The sequence below is a fragment of the Triturus cristatus genome, chromosome 10, assembly GCF_964204655.1.
Source record: "Triturus cristatus chromosome 10, aTriCri1.1, whole genome shotgun sequence".
NCBI lineage: Eukaryota > Metazoa > Chordata > Amphibia > Caudata > Salamandridae > Triturus > Triturus cristatus.
Genome location: NC_140593.1, coordinates 991,606,897 through 991,634,513, shown reverse-complemented (window position 1 = coordinate 991,634,513; position 27,617 = coordinate 991,606,897). Strand labels below are relative to the sequence as shown.

At 44.8% G+C, this 27,617-nt stretch overlaps 1 protein-coding gene across 2 annotated transcripts in view; it reads right to left on the bottom strand.

Annotated features, from left to right (window-relative positions):
* RAI1 (retinoic acid induced 1) overlaps window positions 1-27,617 on the bottom strand; it is a 593,546-nt gene that overhangs the window by 432,692 nt on the left and 133,237 nt on the right. For both annotated transcript variants that reach the window (XM_085628940.1, XM_085628939.1), the window contains exon 2: window positions 8,325-8,399. The gene's annotated coding sequence lies outside the window, so the exon portion shown is untranslated. The remainder of the gene's footprint in view (window positions 1-8,324; window positions 8,400-27,617) is intronic.

The window sequence follows — 27,617 nt, the reverse complement described above, 5'->3', positions numbered from 1 at the left end:
AGCCCACGGACCATGCTCGCAACCTGGGCTTCATCCTGGACTCCTCCCTCACGATGACCAAGCAAGTCAACGCCGTCTCGTCACCCTGCTTCAACACCCTGCGCATGCTCCGAAAGATCTTCCGGTGGATCCCCACCGACACCAGGAAGACGGTCACCCAGGCCCTCGTCACCAGCCGACTGGACTACGGAAACACCCTCTACGCTGGAACCACAGCCAAACTACAGAAAAGACTCCAGCGCATACAGAACGCCTCTGCACGACTTATCCTGGACACCCCCCGCTTCAGCCACATTTCTCCCCAGCGGAGAGACCTGCACTGGCTCCCCATCAGCAAGAGGATCACGTTCAGACTCCTCACCCACACACACAAGGCTCTCCACGACATGGGACCCACATACCTCAACAACCGCCTCACATTCTACACACCCACCCGCCACCTCCGCTCCGCCAGCCTCGCCCTCGCCACCGTCCCGCGCATCCGCAAGACCACCGCCGGAGGAAGATCCTTCTCCTACCTGGCGGCCAAGACATGGAACTCCCTCCCCACCCACCTACGACTGACCCAGAACCATCTCTCCTTCAGGAAACAGCTCAAGACCTGGCTCTTCGAGCAGTAGCGGATCCCCCTCCCCCCAGCGCCTTGAGACCCTACGGGTGAGTAGCGCGCTTTACAAATTCATTGATTGATTGATCCTTCAAAGACACTTCACTTCACAAAGAGACTGCCTTGTTACCAACACACCATCTAATGTTTGGACTCAACAAAGAGGTTAATTTTCAGAACAAATAGTGGTAGTAGTAATTTCCATTGACTTGCATTGTAGGGAAAAAATGCCTTTTTACAGAGCTTAAGTGGAAAACCTATTTCTTCTTTGAAGAAGAAAAAGGATTGCAACCCTCTAAAGGATGCTTAAAACTAATATGCCAGCTCCACAGTGCCCTACGTTAGATAGGTGATCTTACTAGAAAATATATAGAGAATAGAGTATAGAAAATATCAAAAATGCTTGTAAAGGACGTTGTCCTTTCCTAGAGGGTGTTTAGACAAAATATTGGAAACAAATATTGTGTGGAGACAACATTATGTCAAGAATATCGAGGACAAAAATGTTGTGAAGGTAGGTTTCTATGGGTAAGCAAAGTTTTACTTTATATACCTCCACATATATGCACCTTGATGATATATATATATATATATATGTTCAAGGTACATAGATGTGGAGTTAAGAATAGTAATTCTATACTTACCTATTTGCACTTATTTTCTCGATATTCTGTCTACACGATATATTTGTTACCAATATTTTGGCAGTGATCCTTCCGAGAGAGGATGTGCGCACAGCCTAACTAGATTCAGACCTTAAAGAAATGCATCACAATGCTTTAGAGTGGAGTCAAAAGTATCTGAATTATTAGAATAGAGAGCAGAAGAGAAACAGATGTTTGGGTTTAAATCTTGGGCTGAAAGCAATGTTCAGGTTGAAGTCTGAGACTCACAGTACCGCAACACAAATTAAACTAAAAGCATTCCACGTAAGGATGTATCAGTTGGATGGCACCCAAATCTTAAAAATTGACCATAAAAAGATTCAATGAAAACGATGTCTGGCAGCGAAAACGATGAACATTAAAGCCAAATGTTGACATATAAAAATATGGTAAAAGCTCCAAAATATCAACCATATAGAAAAATGAGGAAAAGGAGAGAACACAAAAATGGGATAACTCCAATTGATGTTTTGCAGTAATTGTCAAATCATCAGAAGAGCTTGTGATCATCATTTGCTTATGTCTCTCTGGTGTTAAGCACCGACTGCAATACCAACACGTTTATTGAAATCTATGTGAAGGTATCTAGAGCCCTTTTGAAAAGAGCTGAATTATGTAAATGAATACATTTCCAAGCAAACCTGAAATGTGTTCCATCACAGAGGCAAACCATATATTTTCAGCTCAGACACTATCATTCTTTCCCTACTAAAAAGGTGAACTGTTAATGGAGCATGGTCAGCTGCACTGGGAATGGATTCATGAAATCTCTCTTGGGGCAACATTTTGAATTCCCTTTTGAAAAGAATGTTGAACTCAAATTACAACATATACAGCAACATCTAATATGTAGGTTATGTGGGACACCAACAGAATCTGGAAAGGATGGCTGACTTTCAATTAATGCTCAACAAGTAATACAGAAGTAGGTGCACTGTGCCAAGATTTGTGGAAATGCTGAGGAGTTTCTTGAGTTTGATTAGAAAAGTTTGAAAAAACTGTGAATGAAACTAATAAAATCTCACTTTTAAGCCCAGTGCCATGTGAATTGGGTACTCGATTAAGTAAGCTGGGGCTAAACTCATCCAAGGTTGTTTTCACTCTTCTGTGGAAGTGAATTGTCTACTCGTTCGGCTTTCAAAATCTAGGACAACGCCCGGCAAGTGTGGAAGATGGGACATAAGACGCAACATTGATTTCAAGGTAATTATGTTCATTAGGAAGCATCAACAGGTTAGTTGTGATAAGATACCGGCGATTTTTAATAATTTATATTCTTTATGTCTTCAATTATTGGCTGTTTTGGGGTTTTGCTTCCTTTCTCCCGAATCATGTTTCTGTGTTTGTGTCTTTTTATAAAAACAACTTTCAAGTGTTGCTAGTACTTACTACAATTAGATCAGCGATCCAATTATCTTTTGAGTAGTAACTGAGATTGTCGCAGAACAGGACATACCAGTAAAGACGATAAATCAGAGTTTTTATCTGATATTTGACACTGAATGTGTGTCCAGTGTATTTATTAAGAAAGAATGCAAATGCCATTCTGACCACTGGAGGCTGGACCTTAAGCTGGAGTAGGATCCAGAACTGGGGCCAGAACCCCAGACTGGATAATTCCCATGAAACAGGAGGACTTCAGGGTACACGTTACATAATCTGTGATCTTGAAGGTAACAAACACCGCAGGTGACCACTTCCACTACTACATCATGCTTGTTAGCCTCAGGGCACTTGGAATCAAGCCCCGATCATGGCCAGGACGGTCATGGACCAGAATGTTCATGAGGCAGTACACATACCATGGATAAAACAATACAATGCGGACTAGAAATCCATATCCCTGTAGGCTGTCTCGCTGCTGATGGCATCATGGTTACTTAAAGGACCATGTACCAGATAAACGAGCGCCATCTGTGACATCAAAAGCCCTTGGACTAAGCTTGGAAAGGAGCTGGTGATGCAGTTCTGTCATCGTTTCTAAACGACAACACCTGGAACTGAAGGATGGATATTTCTAGCCACAACCTTATGCTGCAGAGAGGCTCACGGAGAACTTTTATTTCAAAACAGCCTTCAGTATCAAAGCACATATAGCAGCCACAACAAGTTACCACACTGTAAGGATATCTTTCTTCCTGTTCAGCTTTGGCCCAAATACTTCAGTGATGCAGAGGTAACTGCTTTTCACCATTGGACAATAATGTTTTGCTTCATTTAGCACCCTGGAGGCAAGTTATGTGGCTTGCATTTTTTTAAAAATCTGGTCTGAATACGATAAAGGGGAATTAAAGCTTGTGACACAATATAGTTTTTCCACATGCTTGTTTACTTGCCAAGTCTTTGAAGTTAAACAGAATTAGCCACCTCTGGAGCATCAAATTCTTAAAAGTATGTCAGCTACATGGCACTGGGATTGTTAAACAACTTTGAGAGATGTTGGTCTTCTGATGACAAGGTTACGTTTTGAGTGATCTCCTCTTCGGTCATGAGACTATTCTCGCCAATGTGCGTGCAATCACTGAAAATAGAAAAAGTAGCTGTTTTCCCCAAGCATATATTTGCACACTTGAGGCTTCTGATGATTGTACCTGGGGTAAACTTCCTTGATGAAGGCGAGGTGTGAAGTGTCTAAAAAACAGCACAGAAACGCCATATCTGTTTCCCTGCACATTCCAGAGGCTGCCTTTTCATGGTTTTTTTAGGTCTGGTGTTGGCCAATACCTTTTGATTTTACTGAAATTACATGTTTGACATAGTTCCAGAGCTTTCAGCCAGTGCTCTCCACGTATTTGTCTGTTAATGTGTCCTTCCCATTTTTCTTCCAACCAATACAGCATGGGTGGGTCAGCCCACTTCAGCCATTGGCTAACTTCAAAGTGAGGGACAGCATTCTTCCCATGCACAAGGTGCACATACACACACAAAGATGTTCCCTTAAGTGCCAATGACTAATAAAGAAAAAAAATGTTTTGCTTTTAGCAATTTTTTTTTAAAATTGATACGGGCCAAGCATCTTCTTCACCAAATGTTTGCAAAAAAACATGAAAAAACACAAAACATGCATGACAAAGCAAAAAGGCTGGCAGCCAATGCCAGACCTAATGGGTTTGCCAATGCTTGTTCTTACCTGCCATAGCAGTGAAGCTGTTACTTAATTCTAAAGCGTGCAAGTGTTCCCCTGTAGAATGAATGTCCTGGTGGCTAGCGCTATACACATGTGACTGGAATGCAAAGTACTGTAAAACAGAGATCATGATCTGAAAAGCACAACAAAGGCACGCAAAGTGTGGGGGGGGGGGGGGGGCATGGAACAAACATGGCATTCTCCCCATACCCAAGACAGCAGCCTGGTTTTTCACACGGCAAAATACAGACACCCACCACAGCCCCCAGCGAGATTAAAGCCAAGAGACTGACAGATGTCAAACATCGTCCCTCAGGCGTCACTTCATTCGGACATCAATTGACTGCAATGTACTCTCTTTCAGTACCGATGTGTGCATGGTTAGAAGAAAAAATTCCAAAATCCAATTCCAGAGAAAATCCAATACCTCATTTTTTATTAACTTCACATCTATCTACATTTCAAATGCTGAGGTAGAAAAAAAGTGAATGGCAATTTCAGAGACAAAACACTCATTTCTTCCTTTTCAAACTATCCATTGTTCGTATTTTTAGGTAATATTTGGGGTCGGGAGGTGTGGGGCTTCCATTTATCCGTCTCAAATGGCTTTGACGAAAATCCTATGAAAGACGTGCTGTGAATCGGTTACCCCGATTTAAAAGGACCCTATGGTGCACTGCCTCTCGCTGAAAACTGACCCCGCTCCCCCGTCCCAGCGTCGAGGGGGAACGCCGTCCCTTCAGGTGCTGTAGTGCGGCAGGCGCCCCTTTCAAACACTAGCGCCTCATTAGCCCGCTCTCTGCCCACCTTCATTGTCTCGTACAGTAAATTGGACTGCAGCTCTCTTTGTGCGTGCCTCGACGCCGTCCTTTTCATTTTCGACTCTTCATCTTAATGCTTTTCCCCCCCTCCCCTCTGTCCGCAGTACGGTAATTGCTGCACTCTCCTTTCTCGGAGGCTGCGTGCGCCGCCTCACCCGTGGCAGAGGCAGCCTGTGTGATCTGAGGCACACTGCTGCGTGCCCTGGTGGCGCGCGAGAACAGTGGCACGCGCATACACCAGCCTGGCAGGCGCCACTCCAGAGCCTCTCTGCCATCAGCTGAGTCACAGAGGGGCCACCAGACCGCCTCCTCGGTCCGAGTCACAGAGGCTACCAAATCCTTTTTGTTGTAGTCACATAAGCCACCAACTCCTTTTCTTGATAGTCTCAGAGGCCACCAAATCCCTTTTGTTGGTAGTCACATAGCACACTAAATCATTGTTATACTGACATAGGTCACCAAATCCCTTTTGTTATAGTCACATATGCAAACAGACCCCCCTTATTGCCTTAGTCACACAGATTATCAACTTACCCCTTTTGTTACAGTCACATATTACATTACACTAAATCATCTCTTTTGGGATAAAAACAAGGGAAGCCAACCGTCACTTTTGTCACAATCAAATACTCGGCCAACTCACCACTCTTTCCGCACTATCATTAGACTACCAACAGCATTGCTAACAGCCACTTAGACCCTTTGGCCATTATCGGAAACACAGGGGTCACCTAAAGACTTCTTCCGTCATAGTAACAAGGGTCACCAAATCTCCAATTAAGTTAGCCACATAGGCCACTAAATCACCTTTTTGGCTATTGCCACAAAGATCTCTAAATCACCTCTTTTCCAATAGTCACACCGGCCACTAAATCACGCCTTTTGCCAGTCCTGTAGACCACAGACTCCTCTCTTTTGCCATAGTCAAGTAGATCACAAAATCACCTCTTTTGCTACAGGCCCATATAGCAAAAGCACCCCTTCCCCCGCATCATTTGACAGTCAAGACCCACCAAGCAAACCTTTCGACCATCACCAAACACATACACCCCATCACCTCTTTCATCAGCTACTGGATACAAAGTGTCCATTAAAAAGCCACCCCTGGCCCTCACCAAACTGCAGGGAGATACTTGAGTGCTCCTGACCACACACAGGGGGAACGTCTGTGCACCTCTTCTGCAAGACCTGCAGAGTCTAGCTGGCACTTCTTTAACCATCACTAGATTAATAGTGGCCAATGGAGTGAGTCCTTTGCCTACCACCCGACTTGCGTGGACCTCTCAAGAAGCTTCTTCAACCTGCCACCACTTTCAGAGGCTGTGGAACACCAGTTTTGCCTGTCACCAGACAGACTTAAGGCCACTTCGGTGCCTATTTGGTACTAAACAAGAAGCAGTATGACATTCATTTTCATCAGTTCTTAATTTTGAAATTATCTTATATGGCCTAATGGCTAAGGTGTCAACTCAGAACCAGGAGACCTAATTACAGTTTTTCAACTTGATCCAGCAGTGTGAGCCTAGTCAAACCAATTACCTTCCCGTGTGTCAGTTCTCTTAGGTGTCGAAACTAAGTAAGTTTAAAAACAAGCTGAATACCTCTATAAAGGCTTAATAAAAACGTTTAGTGAATAAGCACTTCAAAAAAAGCTTAAAACTAAAAGGAGTATTAGAAATGGCGTAATCTTAAATTATTCTATGCATGTCCTAAAGTCGCCTACATGGGGCAGCATACTAGTGACTATATTTCTGTGCTATGCAAGATGCACAGTAAACAGCACACAGTACTGCAGTGAACGTTCAATAATCCAGTCGAGTTCCAATCTCAGCTTTCTCACTTGTCTAAAATGTGTGATCTGAGAAAAATAACTTTCTCTCTCTCTCTGCCTTAGGTCAATTATTTGACAAAAACCTGAGTCCTTGGAACTGGCCACGACTCCAAAACACTTTCTGCAAATTATGTGTTAGTATACTGTGGGCACATGATGTGTCTCAAGAGATCAGAAATGCAAAGATGTTGATTTGATGAGACAGCAGACTCTCTATTCCAGCTCCATCAAGGTGCTCTCTGTCCTACGCACACATCTATAGAAAGCGCTGCACAAGTACCGCCCCTTGAGCACTGCACGGAGTCAAATCAATAACAAACATGACATCATTAAGGGAATGAGCTTCCAAATGAAGTCAAGGTATAGCATTCGGCAAGGATTGGCTTAAATGACCCTCTACTGCTATCATAAACTCAGGGTACGAGGCGGTACCAGCGGGCAGATCTGCAGTGCTCCCTGAGGCATGAACACAGGCCCCGACTAGAGGCTGTAGTTCAACATGTCCATCCCCCACAGACCACTGACCCACAGATAAAGATCCACCACAGACGATGGAAAAAACCAGGAAGGACTATTTATTTCAACACTGGTGCCCAGAGGCGGGGGAAGGCATCTGAGGGACGTGACAACATTGATCCATTTCCAAACTAACTGTGCCTCTGGCTACCTCGTCAACGCCTGGAAGCATCCTCTTCACCAAAGAGGAGAAGATGTCCAGGTTTCCATCAATGATGAACCAACTTCAAAACTTCCTTGAAGTGCTACTTCAGGAATGGTGAACGTCGCTCGTTACACCAAAGTTTGCTGACTGTAAACTCTATGATGTATCTTGTCGCTGCTGGTCTTCGCAGTTTATGTGACACGCAACAGCAGCTTTGTACGACACCTCCATCACCCACCTGGTTCATGTCACAAAAACCAACTTCCATATTTTGTACCACCACTCTGCTTCAGCACAACATGTCTGTTAGAAATACTACTTTCAGCCTGAATAAATAAATAAATACCAAATATAAGAATAACTTCTAGCACCACAAGGCAGGGCCAGGTTTCACCCAGGGCTGCCTGCAGAAGACCCCTGCAGGCCAATCAGAACTCCTCTGCACCAGGACGACCACGGGTGCAATGCACCTAGACCCCACAGACCCCATCCCAGGGGAGGGGAAGAGAAATGGGAACAGATCAGAAAATAACAAATGAAGCGAAAGCTACAAACACAAAGGGCAGCAGTGGGTTTGGAGTGAAACGAAAGATAAGTAAATAAAGTCAGTACCTGCAACGCTTCCGGAGCTGGTCCACCCCTCTCTCTTCCTGCTTCTCCAGAGCTCAGCAGCCGCGGGTCAGATCCCTGGGAGAAGAAGAAACACAGCAGATGTAGTTCGCTTCGTCCTTCCCTTTCCCTCCTCAGCAGCAGCAGCAGCCCTTCAGCAGCGATTATTCATGCACCACTCGGGGATAGCAGGTAATTAGAAACGGGCCCGTAGCATCCATCCTGGGGGTGGGGTGGCGGGAGAGGTGGTGGAGGGGGGTCTGACTGCGGGCTCCCCACGGCAGGCAGCAGGAGAGGAGAGGCAGGAGGCGGCGGCGGAGAGGTGGGGGGGATGAGCGAGGAGTGAAAGGGGCGTGGAGGAAGGTGATGATGAGGGTAGGGGAGAAGTGGGTGTCCACGCTACGCACACAAACACACCGGGCTGCGCAGGGACGCAGAGCGGCCCCAGGGGGCTGTGTGCAATGAAGTCTCTTCGGAGGGGGTGGGAGGGCTCCCTGGAGGGCAGGTTTTATTAGACTGAAGCGGGGAGGGGGGCTAGGCTCGCCTGTGTGATCTCCCGAGTGTGCCGTGTCTGTATGTGAGTGTGCCTGGAATAGCAATCGCGCGCACACGCAGCACTGCACCGGCACCGTGCAGGGCAGCGGGAGCCGCAGGCGGCTGCGGGTACCCGGATGCGTCCCTTTTGCTTTGCACCCCCTCACCCCGCGAGACACCTTATCCGTTCGGCGGCGTCCCAGCCGCGCGGCAGTTGAGACCCAGACGGCGGAAGGCTGCGAGTGTGCCGGGGTGAGGGGGCGCGCGAGAGAGGGAGTCTGAGAGGGGGTGGGGGGTGCAGAGGTCCCGCTCTGATGCCCTGCTCCCTGGGGTTAGTGGGAAGCGGGGTAACGTGTCACTTTATCTATTTGTTGATGAGGTCTGAGCTCCCTCGAGTGTGCGGGCGAACAAAGGAAGCGCGGAAAATAGGGAAGTGCAGGGGGGGGGGGGGGGGGGAGGGAGGCAGAGAAAAAACACGCACATGCAAACACTCGCACAGTCATGTCCATGTGCGCCTGCCAGGCGGCTGGAACTCGCCACAAAATCAGAGAGGAAACAAGCACTGGCAGAGGCAATAGGTCTGGCTTTAATGTGCGAAATCATGCAAACATTATACAGCAGTTTGCAGCATTTGTGAATGCCCGTGATGGCCCACAAGTGCATGGAGAGCTCCAGCAACTAAAATGAGAATCTTAACCACAACATTCACTACTGCAAAGAAAAAGAACAGAACAAAACAGAAAACGCTTTCCATATGCAATGCATGTTTTGCATACATTTTTTGCGCTATAATTTAGAATACTTTGAGAAAATAGTCCCTTGTGCATTACAATCCAAGCACTATAGAGTAGGTGGAATGTTGCACCGAACAGCCAACCGTATGACAGGATCGAGTTACTCCTCTGGACGCAGCTTGAGTTGCCATGCCAGGCCTAAAAACAATTCAAGAGAGCTTGAACAGTCCGGGTAACCCCAAGTTTCAGGATCAGAGTGGGTATCACGTCTTAAGACAGTCTCACACATTGGCGACTCACTCACTGGGAGTGAGTGTTGAAGCACAGCCACACTCGGTGGGTATTGGTTTCACACCATGGAGACCAGTGTCACTTATTGAGTAAGAATCTCGTATCCTGGAGTACAGTCTCACGCAGTGGAAGTCTCACACACCGAAACGAGCTCCATGGGATTCAGTCTAACCCCTTGGGGGTTTGTCAGTCATTTGGTATGGTTACCACTATGATCTCACTCATTGGGAGTGAGTCTCACACGTTGAGCCACAGCCTCACCTGTTGTTTAAAGGTCTCAGACTTAAGTTCACTGCCTCGCTTTTGGTCCCTCGCGGTGGTCTCATCGACATATTGTGGATAACTTTTGAATCACAAGAGCTCGATGCATGCACAGTGCTTCACAACTACACTAACAGAACCCCCCCGCGCCTCATGCTGAACACCACCACCCAGGATAGTAACAACAAAAGACAAAGGGGCCTTTGGAGGATTTTTCTACTCCCGATGTCTGCGCATGCTCCGGGCTCGACGGTGTTCAGCACCATGCCTGAAGAGCAAAGGAGTCCGAAAGGCTCAGGACATGGACATAAACAGGAGAACAGCACTGAGTAACGAAGAGTGAAGCTGAAGAGGACATGGTCACCATGTATGAAGATAGGAAAGGGGTAAAATGCGGTGGCAGAACACCACCTGAATGCCTTGCATAAAAACATTAGGCACATGATAGCAGTAAGAGGTTGCATTTTAAGAAATTGTAGCATGAGTTGTGAGGCGACATCACTAGAACTTGCACTGCTTCCTTGCGACTGGTCCTCAATGGTATCTTAGGGCTCCCACCCTTGTTAGGTGCTTTGTTGTTCTCAAGCTCTACAAGTACCTACGGCTGCACACACAGAGCAAGAGAAATGCAGTTCGATAGATCACTAGTTTAGTGTTACCAGGACACCCTGTTCTCAGTCCTTCCATTACAAGGATTGTACTAATGAACATTGACACCAACAATATCGTAGCATACGAATATCGAGGAACAGAATATTTAGGGACAACATATTGAAAGGTAAGTGCATATAGGGAAGCATAGACTTGCTATTCCTAACTCGAAATCTCCGTACCATTAAAATATGTGTAGAGTTAGGTAGAGAAAATCTAGACTTGCCTGTTGATATTTTATTTTCGATATTCCGTCCCATCGGTATTGTTGACTCAATATGCAGGGGGCACACCCATTACAAGTCACTGTAATCTGGTAGTTTGGTTCAAGAGGTTCAGTTGAAGTAAAAAAAATACACTAAAACCATTAAAAAAATCGAACTGAAAAGTGCGGTGTACCCGATGATAGGGCCATTACAATCTGGCAAAATGGCTATTCCATCCAAGATTCTTCTCTACCAGGCCAACACTTGTTACCAAGGCTACGCTTCCATCTGTAGTCAGGCAAGGAGGCAGATCTCAGTCATGGCTGCCAGGCCAACATCCGTGCAGAAGCCCAGCACAGGAAGGTAAAGAAGGGAGGAAATTGCCTTAAATAACTAACAGTGTGTAAGTAGTTGTACTAACTTTTCAAAGGAGTGGGATTTTGTATGATATATGTGCTTGTTTATCATGCTAACACCCAGCAGACCAAGACTAGGTGGTTATTTCTTGAACAAATACATAGGGAAATGAACTAGTTACAACTTCTCTTTTTCACAGAAGTCAGAATAAATCTGAGTAGATCGCTATAATTTCAGCAAAACCTAGGTATGGATTAAGAGAAGCAGCAATGTGAAAACAAAATCCAGAACACTGGGTTTCAGGTTCTAATTTGCACAGTTCTCGGAGGTTTTGGTGTCTGGTCTTTCCCTCGGACCTACGTCAGTGGCAACAGACACTCTTTTAAGTCCAGGATTTCAATTGGGGATTGCCAAGGGTGGCAGCTCCTGTTCTGGTTTGTTTTCTGACACTGCACTTGCTAACCTGATCTTAGCAGTCACGAAGGCAGTAGCAGGGACAAAAAGTAAACAGGGTTGTACAGTTTTCCACATCGCCCAACACCTAATGAATAAGGTTGATGAGGAGCTAAGGGTAGGAAAAGTGGGAACGTCACCCAGAGTCAAAGAGTTATGATGTCACTTCCACTTCCCCTGGGCTGAACTTTGATGACTCCAAGTCCTTGTTTCAAGCTCTGGTTGTCTGGTAGACAAAAAGGAAGTTTTAAGGGTCTGGGTTGCTTACATAGTTTACCTGCAGACAATGACCTTAAATACACATTGAAGCCCCCCAAAACCCTTCACCTCCATCTACGGAGTGTTGCAAATTCCGGGAATCTCTTAAGATTAAAAAGTAAGCTATGGTTCGCGTGCTGACGCTTGTATTGAGAAATCGAGTGAATCACTGTACTTCAGTCACCCTCTCAAGTCTTTGCCCTTGCACTGGATTGTGGCCACTGAACCTTGCATACCACTGACCTCGGCACAGGCGCCCGAGAGTCTGAGGCATGGCACAATCTCCAGCCACAAGAGAACTAGGACAATATGCAGGGCCTGTGTATAACTTGGAGCACGTTCTAGACAATCTTTTGTGGCTATGAGGCAAGGTGAATGCTAGTGAGTCATGGTGTGGCCACAAGACACAGTCATTCTGTGGACCGTGGTGTCTGATTTGTGGTGCCCAGTGCTCTTCAGGGTGTGGAGCAGGGGCCAGCACTTTTCCACGCCCTTCCGCACCAGGTGATAAATCGTAATATATAAACTATGCACTGAATTTACGAATGATGATGGCTGAAACATGTTTATTAACTGCTTGTTTGATATTAAATTGGTGAGTGTTTACATAACATGTTTATATGTGTAGTTTGTATGATGAAACATGATTTAATTGCTTAAACTATAATCATACTTCATAGTATTTAATATACCCCTGAAGTAGGTACACACAGGTGTCCTTTATGGGTCTGCAAGTATTTATATCGCACCTCCAGTGGGGCGATGTGCACAATAGCTTTCTCAGTGGTGATGTCAATGTTAAATGGTAATTACGGGTACTGGTGATATGCTTAAATGTCACTGCTTGACGGTCGCTCGTAAAGGGGTGTCAACATGAAATCTGCTGGCTTTTTGTGGCGAGGCAAGTATCTGCCACCTCTTGAAAGTTAAAGTGTCTCTAGAAAGACTGTTGAAAGTGACATTCCTTTACAGTACAATTCTAAATCCGCTGTCTGAACAGATCGGTCGGAAGAGGTGGTGGGATCGCCATACTATATAAAGACCATCTCGGTTGTAGAATCGATGGGGGCACGGTCAAGGACTGTGAAAATTGCAATTTTACCCTCCAGATCTCCCCATCCACTTCATTATCGGGACTACTGATATACCGACCACCAGGCCCGCTAGGAGACTTCTCAAGCACCCTGATGGACCACATCCTCCTTAAAACAATATCAACTCCCAACTTCCTCCTCTTAGGAGACCTGAACCTACACTTCCTGGACCCAGCGGATAACACAGCCGCAAACCTACTAGCAGACCTTATGTCAGCTGACCTCATGCTTCTGAATTCTAAAGCCACCCACGAGAAAGGATAGCTCCTTGATCCTGTCTTCACCAACATTAGGAACTTCCAAACCCAAAATCCCACTCCCCTCCCATGGACCGACCATTTACTGGTCCCTATGCACTGGTCCCTCCAGTCCACCCCTGCCCTCAAACAGAAGACTAGGATACAAACTAGACGATGGCATAAGTTAATACCAGAAGAATGGGAAGCTAAGCTACGGGAATCCGCTGGCCCCCTCTCAACCGACCCTAACACCGCCGATAGAGAATTCAACAGCTGGCTCTCCAACCCCCTAAACAGCCTTGTCCCATTAACCAGCTCCCTTAAGCATGTAAAAAGGATTAACCATGCCCCTTGGTACACCCCGCCCTTGAATATGCTAAGAAAGGAGTGTAAAAAGACAGAGCGGACATGGAGAAAAAACAAATCGGCGATGGAGAAAAACGCCTATCAAACAGCGATGAAAACCTATAAACTAGCCCTCCATAACGCAAAAAGCCATTTTTATGAGGAAAAAATAAAGAACTCCTCTTGCTCAGCCAAAGAAACCTTTTCTATCCTCAAAGAGCTTCTCTATGTTCCAGCCCCCCCGCAGATACCCATGGACCCCAAAGCAGCCGCAGAAAAATGTACCAACCTCGCCAATTTTTTTGACGATAAGATCAAAAAAATTCTCTCATCCCTTCCTGCTACCAAATCCGCTGCCTCAAACAAAGCAAAGGATCTATCCCCTGCGTTAGGGAACGCCCCTGATAAACCCGACTCACCATATTTAGTGTCATTCGGACCAGTCACTGAGGAGGAAGTGGCAGTAACCCTAGCTTCTACTAAGAGTGGCGCCCCCAGTGACTTAGTCCCCGTTCGGTTCGCTAAACACATCACTCAGACCATCACAGCTAACCTTACTGCCCTCATTAACACCTCGCTTATCCAAGGAGAAGTTCCACAAAAGTGGAAAGAGGCAGTCGTCAAAGGTCTACTCAAAAAGCCGTCGTTAGACCCCGCGGTCCTATCCAACTACAGACCCATCTCGCTCCTCCCCTGGATAGGTAAGATCGCGGAGAAGCTTGTTAACAAAAAGCTATCCCACTTCCTAGAAGCAAACCACCTTCTTAAAAACTCCCAGACAGGCTTTAGACCAGGCCAGGGCACTGACACCGCCCTTTTGGCTGCCGTAGAGAGGGCAAGAGAAATTGTCGACACCGGAGGATCAGTGGCAGTGGTCCTCCTAGACCTAAGCGCGGCATTCGACACTGTCAACCACCAGGTCCTTGCCCAACGCCTGGATAACATCGGCGTGAAAGACAGCGCGCTGAAATGGCTCGCATCCTTCCTCTCCCGACGCTCCTTCCAAGTCTGGGAAGGAGAAAGCCGCTCCCCCTCTATCCCCCTCCGGTGTGGAGTGCCTCAGGGCTCCTCACTGAGCCCCACGCTTTTCAACGTGTATATGGCCCCACTGGAGGAGCTGGTCTCACCATTCGGAATCACTATCGTCAGCTATGCTGACGACACTCAGCTGGTGGTGACACTTTCTCACCCCAAGCTAGAGACCGCCAATCTTCGAGACTGTCTCTCCAACGTCCATCAATGGATGAATGACTCAGACCTCAAACTAAACGGGTCAAAAACAGAAATCTTGCTCCTAGGTCACAACACTGGGAGCCTTCCTTCAAATCTCTGGCCCACCTGTATGGGTGAACCCCCTACTCCCAAGACGGAGGTCAAGAGTCTGGGAGTGTGGCTGGAGACAGATCTCACCTTCAGGACTCAGGCTAGGAAAACAGCTGGCATCTGCTATGGCATACTTAGATCCTGTAGAAAGGTGCTCCCGCTACTACCATCCCAGTCCCGTCTTCTGCTAATTCAAGGCCTAATTCTATCCAGACTGGACTACAGCAATGCCATTTACCTCGGAGCACCGGAAGCCACTTTCCAAATATTGCAAAAAGCGCAGAATGCCGCAGCGCGCATACTCACGAACACCCCAGCGAGAGCCTCAGCTAAACCAGCTCTGAGGAAACTTCATTGGCTCCCCGTGAGGGAAAGAGTCGTTTTTAAAGCCCTTTGTCTGACCCACAAGGTTTTGCACAACGCCGGCCCCCCTATTCTGAATAATTTGATCACTCCATACAGACCTACGAGAGCACTCCGGTCTGAACAGGGAAACCTTATCACTGTCCCCAGGGTGAAGAAAGCCCGCATAGGCGGCCGCCGCTTCTCTGTCAATACAGCTAGAAAGTGGAACGCACTCCCCCCGAATCTCAGAGCTGAACCAAACCTCCTACGGTTCAGAAAATCCCTCAAAACTCTTCTTTTCCCCTGACTCGTCAGCAGCCTCTCTTTGCCCCCGCCTTAGGAGTCTGAGGTTTCAGCGCTGGGATACTCAAGGGTGACTACGCGCTCTATAAAAACCTTAAAATAAATTAAAATAAATAAATAAATAAAATGTGTTTCTTTCATCAGCTTTACATGCACAGACTGCATGATATACAAACATTTCTATGCTATATTCCTAACAACCTGCATGAAAAATGACCTTGACTTAAGCTATTGAACTTACTCCCATGCTTATTTTGAATGTCCCTATGCATGCCTCCTGTTTATTTAGACTCCTCTAAATTGCATGCCTTTCTTAATCTCTCTTTCAAACCATATCCCCGCAAGCTAATAATATCTATTCATTCCATCAACCGTTTGCTTCTCACATAACCCCCTCTATTGAGCACACCAAGTCATTAATGTACAACAAAGAAACTGGAGTAAAAGCATGGAATAGTTTATTTGAGAGCACAAGACTAATTCCATTAACCAACAGATTGCTCACTAACTCTGAACTTCCGAATAGCGTTCTACTCGAAGTTAAGTGTATTTTCGCCTTGTCTGGGGTAGTACTATTTAAACAGTTTCAATGCAATTCAATACAGTTATGCCAAGGGACAGACCAGGCTTTAAAAACCAGGGTAAGGGAGTAGCCAGAAAATTAACATAACCCCAACTTTGAACCAACACTCTAATGACACCGAAATGAGAGAAACAGTAAGCCCGACACTTCCTAGATTTGTCCTCTTCACCGGTACATCCTCCGATTATCCATTTATCCTCCAATTCTTTCCATCCATTCTCTGATCCTTTACCCCATCCTTTAATTATTCCAACAATCCATTGACATTCCTTCCATCCACTGGTCCACTCATTAATTTATCCACCTTTTTACTCGTATATCCATCCACCCTTTCATCCGTACATCCTTCCTTTCATCATTCTACCCATTCAATGACCATTCCCTTTACACATTGATCATCCATCCTTTCACTCTTCCATCAATTTATGCTAACAGCCTTTCATCCAACCTTTTGTTAATTGATCCTTTCACCGATCTATCCAAAGTTTCATCCTTCTAACCATTCATCCTTGCAACCTTCTTTGTTGTTCTGACCCTTCCTTCCTTTTACGTCTCCTTTCACATTTCAGTCCTTTCATATTTATTTCCTCATTTCCTTCCTTTCACCATTCTTTTCAGCCTTTAACCCCTCACCCTTCCTCCTTACTAGTTTCTAGCTACAATAATTTGTATTTTCTTAAACTATTTTTTTAATCGTATCTTAACCCCTTCCCCACGTCCCCCATACACATTGTTTCCTGATCATTGCTTTCTTTTTAGAATTAGATTTTCATAATTTTCTTTTCCATCTCTTTTCCCAAACTTGGCACTTATAGCAGCTCTTGACCTCACCTCTCAGCCCTGCTTTTCCTCCATATCATTTATGAGCCCTTATCTCCAGGCCTACAGACGTAAGGGCAAACATAAAATGAATCAATATTTAGTGGGACCCAGATTACAAGGCCATCGAGTTCAGTGGCTTTCTCCACTTAAGCTGCTAAAGTGCGGGGGGAGGGGGGGGCTCCTAAGCCTCACCGAGCCAGGGCCAGAGAATCATTTGATTGATGTGCTAAAAAAGCAAAACGAGGTCAACTCCAGTTCAAGGATTTTTCGGAGTCCCAAGTAAAATGATATTTTACCTTTCTGATGCTCCCTGTGCTCTCTCAACAAAATAAGGCAATCTTTGAAAGCATCTTTTGCAATGTGCAGCCCTCTAGTGGCCAGTGATGTTGGCAGCATATGGCTGCTGCCTACAATGGCCTTGTAGCCCAAGGCTTTTTCTAGCTCTTCCTTACTTTACTGTGGAACCCCTGTAGACTTTTTTCAAAAAGAACTTGGAAAGACTACTCCAAAAGATGTTCAAAGTTATTTTTTAACCATTTTGGGCAAAACATGCAATAAAAGGCTCTACTGTGCTTGTGTTGTTTGGACTTGTATTATTTAAAAGAAAATACGCAAAAGGCTGAAATGCCACAGAAAAAGTACAAGAATGATACCACAATATGGCAGAAAGCCCCAGAAAATGTAAAACCCATGCCAACTAGTACACTGTCCTTGCTAACTAGTATACTCATCAATTGTGCTTTTCGAGATTCTGGTGCCTATCAAGATCAAATATTTTTGTATTTATGTATCATAAAAAGGTACAAAAGAGCTTTCCTTACCACAAATGATCACTTGCTGCCCATCAGAAAAGTAAACAATCAAATTACTGATCATTTTCCAAAGAGGACAACAAATTCGCTGCAACTTCAAATATACTGGGCTTCCAGAAGAGAAAGTGTAATGGCTGTGTAAAAACAGAGTGTGGCGATAACGTGGCCCCAGGAGATTTAATAAATTCATTTTAGAACAGGTGTTGACTGTAGGTCTCACAAAGCATTACTACTAGGTTTAAAATTAGCAAACCCCATCATAAGCCGTCAATCAAAAGATGCATCTCCAAGCATCACCTGATGACGTGGACAAACTGCTGTGCGGGCTCAGCAATCACATTACTTCGGATGGAGAGATTAGATTTAACATATTCCATCAGAGAAGACTCTGTGGCGACAAAGTCAATAACTCAAACGAAGGCTTTCTCTTGGACAGCTTTCAAAAATATATGTCAAAAGAGTAACACAGTAAATTAAAAAGCCAAAGGCAATTTTATTTTACAAAACTCCATGCCGCAACAGTATAGACCTGTCATTACTTCCATTAAGAAAGAGTTTTCCATAACTTAACACACTTTACTATAGCTCCCCATATATCTGCCCTAAACGCAATATAGAATATTTAAGAATGAGATGGACTCCACTTACCGACGACCTTCTAAATTTTTAAAACAAAGGTATATTGGTATAATTTGCATTGGTTTTGACTAATTGCATGCGTTTTTGGGGGGTTTGGGCAGGTGTTGGGGGAAGGGGCAGATCAGCACTATACGTATTGAAAATCTATGTACATTTTCCCCTTCTAATTTCATTAGAATATTTTATATTAGGAATATTTTTTAAATGACTTTACTGTACACATTGCCAAAACTTGCAATTTAATGTCAGTAAATCTGATTTTATTAATGCTGAACTCAAAGCTGAAGTTAAGATACTGCCAAGAGAATTTTTAGAACAGGCAGTAAGAACAGTGTTGTCCAAAAGCAATATCAAAGAGGAAGACATATGGTGTACTCAAAAGCATCTTAATATTCTTGTAGCAAAGCTGTGTGACAATTGTTAGTGTGAGGGTGAAAAAGCACACACCCCACCAAGGCCCAAATGAATTTGCATGAAATTCCCCATCTAAAAATTTGAAGTAGAATCTTAAGACAGATACTCCTAACTAACATGCTGAAATCATTAGCATCTGGTATTCTGGTTAACAAAGGGACAAAAGTTGCTCTAGAGTGCACTATGGACTCCGGCAAATGACTCAAATTTCATATCCATTGCTAAAGCAGCTCAGATGAAGAATTCGAGACAGCCACGGGTTGGTAATACAGACCTCTCTAATCTGGAGCGAAGAACATGATCACCAAGATTCGAGCATTCTGGGGATGAACAGCCCCAACATAACCATTTTTACATTAAAATCATTAGTCAGATATGTGTCCTTGCACGGAAATACAATTAACATAATGTCTGATTCCAGAACTTAGCTGTTTAGGAAGTCATAGCTACTCTTACCGAGTTTAACAGAAAAGTTACCAACCAAGAAGTAGAAGAAGCAGATGGTAGCATGAACTGAAGTAATTGAAAATCTTAGTAAAGAAAGGAGAAGGAGATCCCATAACAAGAAGCTGCTGAAACTCAGGAAACTTGAAAGAAATGTGTTTATTGGCACGAGACATTGTTCTGGTTCTGTTATGTACTTAACAAGTTTCTAACACTCCAAAAAACCTCTAAAACATCTTCCCTAGAGGTCCTGCCTACCACAAAGAGAAACACTAAGTATGCTACCAACCTATGAGTGTTGACTTGACATCCTGGTTGTCAGCTTCAAGCATTTGCCTGCCACAGCCGAATCAGCTGAATACATGTTACCTCGATCAATGAAAATGCTTCTGTTGCCGTTCCACCTAACAGATCGGGTCCGCAGCGGTTTATCGTCTACTTCTTTTCTGTTGCTGGGGCGGGGAGCTGATCTTGCTGTTGCCCCAATAAAGAGGCAACGCCGGACCAAACTTCTGAGATCCTGGAAATCAAGGAGGCGTATGTTTTTTGGGTGGCTGTCATATCGTGAACCCCTACCACCTCCAGATATGAATGAGGTACTAGCTGACCAAGAATTATGGGGGCCATTGCTAGGGGTACAATAGACAGACCTATCCGAGGGGGTCTGAGACGTACATCATCCATCAGCAGCGGGTTACAAGGAGGCATCCTTTCCACTAGGTATGATCAAGGGTCTACTTACTGTGTGTGTGGGGGGGGGGGGGTTATCCTCCAGATTATGGAGTCAGGGGGATGCAGGGAAAAACATTCTCCTCAGATTTTTAACCCCTTCGACGCGCATGACGGAACGGTTCCGTCATGCACGTCGGTTGCGCTGTGCGCATGACGGAACCGTTCCGTCATGGCCCCGCCCGCGCACGGAATCTTCAGCGTGGCGCGGAAATCCGCGCCGCGCTGAAGAGGTTAAGTGGCAACTGAAGAAAAACTTTGCAGACAGAGGATGTTTCTGAAGCCACACTGCACAGAGCCTACAGCTCCTTGAAGCGCTGTACCCTGAGGGGCAAACTCTGTGGGGGTTCGGATACTTCTTTGTCTTGTTAATTATTTCATTGTGGTCTTTGAGGCTTGAGCTTTTCCGAAAATTGTTCTGTTTATCAAGCCAGAGGAGTCAGCAGCTCAAGGGAAGGTTGGAAATGCTATTTTATGTTAATTTTAATGCTGGCTGAGCTGCATTGAGAAACAAAATATTAGGAGAAGCTCAGCACCTAAATCACGGTAATTAAATGATTAGCAACAATGCAGAGGTCTGAGCAACATACAGTTTGCTCCTTGCGTTACAACTCTTCGATGGGACGCTTGGGAAGCGCAGTGTAGCATCAGACGGGCCTGTTCTGTCACTGTGTTAGATCTTCATTCAGACAGCAGCTGCGCTCCACAACAGCCCCACTTATATATGGTTAATATGAAAGAATCCTGCTTTACATTTACTAACAATATAGGCTAAATAAACTAACACATTTTGGTTAACTCATGGCAACATCGTCTTTGAATGGAGCTATTCTAGGATGTTGAAATAATATGGCTTTCAATAAATGTCACTCAGTCAAGTAATATAATCGTATTTACTCAATTGAGACATTGAAATTTTTTGAAAATAATGTTTTTTTTTCATTTTAAAGTCTTTATCATATTTGTTTATGACATTTCTTGCTCGATTTGTATCTTTTGATTGCTCGGCTCATGCTTACAGCCAAGCCAGACCCTGGCCCGGCACTCCCCAAGGCTCTCCTTGTCCCCCTTATGAAATTTAGTGTCTCTTACACCCTTGACCATGATTTCGAAAGACTCAACGTGTCATTCTCTAGAGCATCAATGTCCTGGGGACAATAATTCAACTCTGTTAATTCAAGGTCATCCGCTTGCAAGCGAGCAGGAGTCCTGTTACTTTTACGGCTACTAGCAGGTAGATCTAGCAGGTGCAAGACCTGGTTCCTACTGACGAGTCTCCATTTGCCGTCATAAAGGTGTGCTAAAAGTGTTAATCAGACAGATCGGCGGGTCATATTCACCGTTCATCATAACTCAGTGCAAATTGCCGATATGTATGTACACAACTCTCCTCTAACTCTAGTATCTGTAGGACCGAACTCATAACCCTCCAAGGTAATAAACCGATCAATCTCCTTACCTTCCTGCCGGGTACCGTGTCTCTGCTGCTGCTGTTGTCTTCCAGGAACAGGAAGCACCTGGCACAAAAGCTGACCTGATTGGTCTGAGCGCCGTGACACGACGCTCAGCCAGGGGCTGTAGAGATGGGCATGTTCTCCGTGTAGGCTGTAATGCAGCCTGCATGGACAACAGGGAAAGTGCGCATGACTGTTTTGGGCGGCCCGAGAGGGCCAACCAAACAGTCATTGCGCACTCAGGAGGGTTCTACCCTCCTCCCCTGCTCTTCAGCCCCACCCCAGCTCCTCACACAAGCTGCAAAAGCAGGGGAACAAAATACAATTATAACATTAGTTTTCCTTTCTTTTCCTGCTTGAAGTGGGGCGCTGCACCTACGCCTTAGAGGAGGAGCCACCACTGTGTTCAACGCCTCACCTGAAGAAGGTCTATTTTTTTGATTTCATACAATAGCTGGCCACTTAATATCTATTCTATGTCCATAGGGAACTGGCATATTACCACTTGAGATGATAATATTTCTCCATAGTCAGAAAGGAAATGGCACACTAAGGACATAATCTAGCAACTTTTCATGTAAACCTAATGCAACAAAAATAATAATGACGAACCTTTAGTTAAAGCACAGAAAAAACTGAAAGATCACCCTGTTTTTAAACAGTAGGTCCTGTTGTTACTCAAACTGGATGGAACTCCTATCAAACCACTCGTCTATACTTGAGATTATATGAAAATAGAACGCACTTCCTGTCATTCCACATTGTTTAAACTTGGTGAAACCTCTATCTTAAACAAACCTGAGAGACACTTGTGCAGAGTTGTGTCCGGAACACGTATCCCTTCATTGAAAGCTTTGACTGTTCTGCGGCCTCTCTGAGAGCGCAGCCCACTGGAAACAAATGGCCATTTGAAATCCAACTAACTGGATATTCTGAGCTGTATTCCTGATCTTGACAGATATGAAACAACCCACCAATCTGGAAGCAAAAGTGTCACTAGTGTGCACTGGCGAGTTTGCGCTTAAGCTTTTCTAGATCGACAACTTGTTGAAATGTGCCGTCTCTGCTGCGACCAACAACAAGCATTTTCAGTGCAATAGGTCTCGCTTTACAAGAGTTTGAGCTATTGGCATTGTAAATGACAATGTCTTTTATTTATGTGTTATTTTTCAAACAGATAAATAAAACGCATTGTCATTTACAATGTCAATAGCTTAAACTCTCAAGGCCTATTGCATTGCAAATGCGTTTGTGCTATAACATTTTTAACATTTTTAAAAAAGTGTTAAGGGAGAGCATGTCCTGCCTGCAACAGCAGGCATGACAAAGCTATTTGAGGAAATAGTTTTGGGAGGCTGTAATTAAAGCCTACTGAGTAACAACACATGTAACGCCATGGGAGGTTACAAAATGAGAAATGGCGATACTGAGGAGGGACTACTAAGCTTATTGACCAATGAACAGCCACAGTTTACAGTGGACAATGACACAAGCTAATGAAAAATATTGGTGGAAAGTGGGCGGAGCGTCAAGTCTCTACCTGAATACAGCATGCCTCGCAGAGCGCATGCGCTTCCCAGGCTCGACCTAAAAATACATGATTCTACACCTTAACTTTTCTGTAAATCGGATTTAAAACGCGTGCGTTATTAGGTTTTAGGTTTTCATTGGCGTGTGGCAGGCCCAAGCCGGCACTAGATGGCCTTATAACCATTACTTAAAGAAAACAAGCAAGACAATTTCACCCCAGGAGGGCTTACAGTTCTAGTTCTGCTGTGTGTGGATGAGTGGGGGGTTCTGGGAATTAATCACAGTTGTTTAATTAAATTATTTGGCATAAGCCCGAGAGGGATGGAATAGTTGAGGAGTTACTGGTTTTACCTATCTAACTTGAACCTGGAGTTTGAGCTGGAGAGGCTTAACGCAAGAGGCGCTTGTGCTGCTGTTGTCTATGGAGTTCTTCATTCTGTTTAATTTCCAAACCCACTACAGACCGCACATACATTCCACCCACTGAGTATTAAGAATTATCTTTTGAGTTAGAAGAGAAATGCTAGCAGCTATGTTTTAGACATGGAAATTAGTTGTTGGCAGGGCATGTATTATATGAAGTAAAGTACTCCAGCACTGTATTTAATCCGGAAACAGCATCCCTGGACGTCCCTGCCAACATATACATAATCAAAATATATTAAGTAATTTTAGACTTTTGGACCTCATGAAGGCATTCAATAATCTGTGAATGGTTTGAGTATTTGATCCTGTGTTTGAGGGCAGTTAAACCTTTCCAAGGAAATGCTGCACCTCTCCACGGTCATCCAGAGAGAAAATAGTTTGGCCTCCTTGGGAGAGAATTCTTTTTTGGATGTAAACAAATTTCATCAAGTCTTCTTTCTCATCTGGTTAACTATTTTTCAAACAGTGACTTCAACAACACTAAATTATAAAAGTGATATTAATTCTAGTAACAACAATAACCAGGTTTATCTGGTGTTTAGGGAATCCTTAGCAAAGGGAAACAAGCATTGGCATAGCCAATAGGTCTCGCCTTTGGGACCTTATAAGTGTTTAGCCATGCAACAGTTGCTTAACTAAATACTTATAAGGTCCAAAAAGCTATGCAAAGCGGCCGCGAAAGTGAAAGTTATCGCGATCAAACATCAAAGCGGCCCTGCGGCCGCAAAAGTGAAAGTAATGGCTGTAAAGCTCATGCACTGTAGCTCTAGGCTGGCCTGGTAGCACTTTTTGGAGCCCTCTCAATAAGTCTCGGCAGACCAGCGTGTGCACTGGGTCAGGCGAGACCTAAAAATAAGCCTGTGTGTGGGCAGTGCGTACAGGAAGCACGGCTGGAGGATAAGTCGGGCGAGAAAGTTAGGAGAGGATAAAGGCAGGACACGTTTCCCGGATCTGCCTCTTGTCTGAGCATCTCACCCACAAATGAACATTTGGTTTACAGCCTGAATTTCCAATTATTAAAGATGTTGGGGCATAAATGTGTTTTCGTTTATCCTCCCATTAATTATTTTAAAACTTGAATTGCGCTGGACCGACATTTTGGCATTTCCATTGGTCCAGCTCTGTTTCGTCTCTGGCGGTGCTGGGCTCTGAAACCTCCCATGAGAGTTAGGCGTAAGCATGGTTCTTTTTGCCGTCAGCCACAAGGATATTTTTTCAAAGTCACGCCTACATGGATACAGTCACTAATCATAGGAGCGGTCACTGCTGTGAGGTCCAGTACAAATCAGAAATGATACGCAGATGTGCCAAAAACAACTCCAGGGCATCACTGCAACTTAGATCACACAGTCCAGCCTGCTGGTATTCAGCAGAGACCCTCATACATCATCTACTCCTTCATAACTGGGGGTTGTCCTATCCACGCTTTCAACTTCAGCTCTAGAATGGCTGCTGCAGTCACCCATCGCATCCCTCGATCAGCGCATTAAAAGCACACGTTCGATCATCCCCAAGCTCTCCTTCTTATAAAATCTAATGCTTCACCCACCCAACTGCTAACACCGCCCTTTTCAGCCGAGGGACCAATAACTCGGATACTACAACAACCCAACCTCATCAGATTACATCACTTCCTCCTCTACAAAATCAACTTCTTAGGTCCTCAAATGTCATCAAAACCTTCCATATCAAATAAATATCCATGCCTATAATTGCCGCTAAAATTGATGAAATCTTGTTGCTTCAATAACGTTAGTACGATCAGTTGACAGGTATATTTTAGTTATGAATTACTAGACCTACAAGTCATCTGCAAGTTCCGCTCTCAGTTATGATGACATCACCTACTTAGAATATAAAAACGGCAGCGGATCAGAAATAGTGCATGGGCCTTGGTAATGTGACAGAGCCTCTGGAGTCTCAGAGTACCCTGCTTCTTAGAACAATTCATTTTTCACCATCCTTTCTTCTGGCTACCAATAGTGTAGAACAAGAAGGGACCTTTTACTACAAAGACGTTAATTTGTGAGATGGTGGTATCGCTCCAAAAGCTTGTGTTCCAATGTATTGATTGTTCACAGTTATTTCTTTGCCATTCTCTACTTAGAGCTCTGCCATTCTGGGCTCGGAATTAGGGTCGGCCTTGGGCATGGGCCAACTGGGACCAGGACAGGGGCAGTGCTTAATTTGAGCTGGTGCTTTCCGGTGCTCCGCACCGGCACCTAATTCTCAGCACCTGAGCTCATAGCACCAATTAAGGGCACACTCATTTGAAAGGCAGACGATTTTCCCCATAATCACAGAATGTTGAGTCACGCCGAGACTCGAACCCAGTTCCCCAGCTCCGAAATCGGCAGCTCTAGCCATTAGGCCAAGTGCTCTCCAGAATAATAGGTGCTGGGGCTCTAGCCGGGAGGCAGTCTGCTCCAGCACATTTCTCCTGTTAGCGCTGCCTCCTGAGAAAAGCCCCGGCACTTTTTATATTACAAATTAACCACTGGCGCCAATCTTCCGAGGGGGGCAGCAGGGATTTGCTGGACTTAATGTTATGCAAACAGCAGCTTGTCCATCCCTCTTGGTCTCAATCAAGTCTCATTAAAAACTTTGTAATCAGCCCTTAATGTACCTCAGCCTAATTGTAAGCACCCCATCAACCCCGTCTTCCCTCTTCCCCATACCTCCTGCCGTTCCACCGCAATAACCCCCTCCCTCCCCCAATGCGGTGTTTGTTGTAGGGGAGGGGGGCCCATACAACAAACACCACAATAGTTTTCTGTCCTGGGCGCCGTCCCGGTCAATCCGATTGAGATCCAGCCCTGCTCGGGGTTTTGACACACTATATCAAGAACCTAAATTATTAAATCTTAAATCTAATATTCTCTCAAGAACAACTCAGCTAAACATAACATTATGTCCCACTCAAGTCTTTGTCTCTCACGAGTCATGGACCCAACTCATACAAAATATTGGCAATAAATAGCACATTACACTCTACGCATCTTAACTTCTAGTTGGATGATGGAATTATAGAAGAACTAACATTAAAAAAAAATAAAAAAATACTGAAATTCGGGTTTTCCCAATCAATAATTGGACTGAAATATAAAACACAGTGAGCACCACAAGAATAGTACAGAGGCCTCGCCTAGTAGATTAGGAGATTAGGAGTACCCTTTTGGTCCTGATGAATTGCCATCTAACCTTGGTGGAACACCTAGGCAAGAAACATGCTGAACGTGTATAAAACTCAAGGAACATTATTTCCATCTTGTTTCAATTATTTGATTTTAATCTTGACATGGATATCTAGAGGCATAACGATTTATTTTGAGTCCTTAGTTACTGTTAACTATTATCTATCCCTCCAATCAACTATCATCACGCCTAAAGTACTCTAGAGGGCATGTGTTTGCTGTCTGAAAACTCTTAGCCACAAAAACAGCACGAGAAAAGATCTCTGGCAAAGCGCTTCCTTTGGGGGACCTGCTGCGCATTGCAGCTTGCCCAACAAGGAGCATGGCCCGATGATGAAGCATGCCAACTCGGGGGGTGAGGGCTTGCGCATCCTGAACGAGATGCTCTGTGACCAGTGAGAAGCACCTTGAACCTCACCGTGGCGGTTGAAGCTTCCCATGTTTATCGGAACTGCACGCTTGATTTATATGACATTATTATCGGGGGATGTGTGCTGGACCATGAATTCCTCTCATAACCCCCCTTTATTTTAGACCAATATCACGTGGTCATCCTCTAATGTTCCTGCAGGCGTAGGGCCTGTGGATGAAGTCGAAGGTTGCTGCTTCTGTAGAGATTGTTCAGCAGCCATGATGCATTTGGATTCTCCGGACAGCAATCTCCCACTAAAAACAGTATTCAGCAATTGCTTTTGTATATTTTCTGACGTCCATGGGCTTATTTTTGAGCAGTGTACCCTGAGTGGCCACTCAGATGGCTTCCTTCACTTATAGTTTATTTTTTTAATACCCCAGTGGTCCCATATTACTCCTGCGAAACCCACCGAGACAATGATATGCCAAATAATTAAGAGC